Genomic DNA, 3131 nt, shown 5'->3' on the forward strand with positions numbered 1-3131 from the left:
GCGGCGGAGAGCCAGGGGCCCGAACAGCAGACGCGACCCACGGGACCCGCTGCACTCCAGCGACGTGTGGGAGACTGGCGCCACGCCCAGCAGCTGGCGCCCCGAGATCCCCGCACACTCATAATAAACCAAATTCTAAGTTTTACAGGTTTTGAAAGACAAGACTAATATTTAATATCTCTTACAGAGGGAGATGCCTTTACATATGAAGCTCAATGAAGTTATAAGTTATTAGCATAACATAAATCAGAGGAGACAGGAAAGAAAAAAGGAAACATTAACAGATTAGGTTAAGAATAAATAAAATCTAAATAGTACTGAAAACAATCCCATTAGCCAGTTTCACTATAGACAATAATACCCTCTGTTGAAATTAATTTACAACTTAGCTGTCTCAACTGCACAGTGCCTTTGCTCTTAGGTTGTTTTGTTGTTCTCCTTTTTCTTGTCACATGGTCAGGGGGGTAGCCTGAACTTGGAAAAGAATCTTGGAGAACACATCTTGAGATAATAGGCTTGAGTTTGAAGTGGGAGGGCCAATCCCATCTCCAGAGTCAGCTTCTCAGTGAGCTCAAACAGCATGTGACACTTTACCAATATAATTAATACTAAAAGCATGTGTTTCTCTTTAGAATTTAACAATGGTTTACAGTGGACAGGAGTCCAGTGACTACTAGCAGAACTGAAAATACCTGCCCTTCTTATAACTTGTACACATTTGTCTAGGCAAGTCTTTTCATCTACTGGGTCCTTTATTGGGAACAGGGATTGACAAAAGACAAAAGGTCCTTAATATCCTCTTAAATGTTCCCTCTGACTCTTTTCCTAAAACTTCCAAATTGTTGACCCATATTTTACTTTTTAAACTAAGGCAAGACTGTTAACTCACCTGGTGAATTCTTTTAAAGAAGGTTATCAGTCTGTCTGGATTAGAAAAATCATTTCATCATTATTGTGACCAAATAGAGAAACCATTTTATAATTTACTATTCATAATCTTGGATTAAGTACCCATAACCTGGAGAATAAGGAACATAGAAAACAATGGTACCTAAAAGAACTTGCAAAGAGACAATATCACAGTACTCTTTCCCTTTAGTCGGTCCCTGACATTGTAACTAGAAAGTACCCAGGGAATGATGGGGCAGGAACACAAACAAGCATAGAGCACCTGAGCATCAGAGAGGGAAATACTCTATTCCAGAGAAAAACAGGGTTAGAATCACAATGCAGAAAGGGGACGAATTAAGACCAGTAGAGGCCCTGGAGTACAGCAAATTTCCATGTGCTTCACAGGTCTAGTCATCACAAAGTGTCAGCTCCCTTTGTACCTTGAAGGTATATGGCTAGAAAAACTAAGCTCCCTTTAGAAAGTAACAAATATACTATGTAAAACAGTAATAATTCAAATAGTCACTTTTAGAAATCAGCAAATATACCCTATAAAAGATGTTAAAATCCAAATAATTCCTTAAAACTACCAGGTAAATGTGTCATGCAAACAATGTCAAAACCTAAAAGTAATCCCTTTTTAAAAATCAGTAAATATGTCAAACAATGTAAAAATTTAAAGCAGTCATCTTTAAAACACAGTAAATATACCATATAAGAATTTAAAACTCGAAGTAATCCCCTTTAGAAACAGGCCCAAACTGATAGATGAATAGGGTCAATCAGCACCAGGACACAGATAAAATTCTGGCGGGATAGAGTTTATTAGCAGAGGAAATTCGCACAGGACAATTCACTTCAGGGTAGAGAAATTGTCAGCCCATGGGTTGTGGGCTGGGGTTTTTATAAGGGGGGTTTTGGGGATGCAGAAGGTGGGAAGATTTTTTTTTTTAATTAGGTGGGAGAGCAGGAGCCCAGGGCTTATCAGAACAGTTTCTGTTAAAACAGCCTCATTCTGACTATCAGCCAGGATCTGGGTCAAAAGGTGTCTGTTTAGCCTTTAAGATCATCAAAGAGGAAACATGCTGTGCAGAAGCAACTCCTTGGGTCTCTGGTCAGAAGGTGGAGTCTGTTTATCCTTTAAGATCATCAAAGAGGGAGCATGCTGCCTTTGACCAAAAGGTGCAGAGAGTCTGCTTCTCTTGGCTTCAAAGACCAGGGTGCTCATTAACTTAGTTCTGCATTCTCAAGGGCTTGCAAAACTGTGAGGCCCTGTTGGGGAGGCGGCTGCTGCAGATCCAAACCCTAACACAAACTATTTTAAAATCTAAACTCCCATTGTGGAGATCTAGCATTACTTCCTTAGTCTGAGCTAGAAATACATTGCTTATTCTATGAAACCAAAACAAAAATAAATTGCAAGAGAATTAGGACATATGGTTAAATGTCTGCAGTTTAGGGAACTCCTAGGCACCCCTGGTACTGGTAGATTAGATTTGATATAAAAGAAGAAAGTACCCTCAAATGTGTATATGTGCACCAAATAGAAAAGCAAATCAAAGGCGTCCAGTCTCTCACCCACCATTGTAGCTGTGCATTATAGCTGTATGGATCTCTTCATTCCTAGATACAGGCTATGCTGGAAGAGAGAAACTCATGAGGGCAGCAGAAGGAACAGGGTGCACGTCCAGCACATAAATCACCAGGTTGTTGCTCTGAAAGCCTATGTCTCCCCCAAGCTCTGCCTGTGACTTTCCATGTATACTGAAATTTAAAATGGTTAGGTCTAGCTAGAAAAGTAAGCACTTGAACACAGCTTGCTTGGTGCCCAACAGGGTCTAAGATAAAAATTTTGAGCCCCTTTGCCTGAGAAAAAGTTCAGGAGAAAAAAATGGCTTTTAAAATCTTTTTTCTTTTTTCCATGGGGCAAGTCACCTGAAATTCTTTAAATGCTCCACCCAACTGCCCAGCCAGTTCAGAATAAGCCCGAATGCCCCAAGGCAAGATAGCAAAATGGATAAGGAAGTTCACCTGGCCGCTTAAGAGCCAGATTCAGTGTGCGCTTGAAAATCTCTGCATGACCATCAAATAAGTTATCAGAATTTTGGGGTCCTATCTGGGTCAAAAGAGGGAGAAAAAGGGTCCCTTAGAGGGTTCCTAGTCTCATTAAGAGAATTTAAGAATGGGCCTGTGGGAAGCGGGCGCAGTCGAGCCGGCCAAGATGGCGCCCTGGCTGGCTG

The sequence above is a fragment of the Nannospalax galili genome, unplaced genomic scaffold (genome assembly GCF_000622305.1).
Source record: "Nannospalax galili isolate Female #2095 unplaced genomic scaffold, S.galili_v1.0 scaffold788, whole genome shotgun sequence".
Lineage (NCBI taxonomy): Eukaryota > Metazoa > Chordata > Mammalia > Rodentia > Spalacidae > Nannospalax > Nannospalax galili.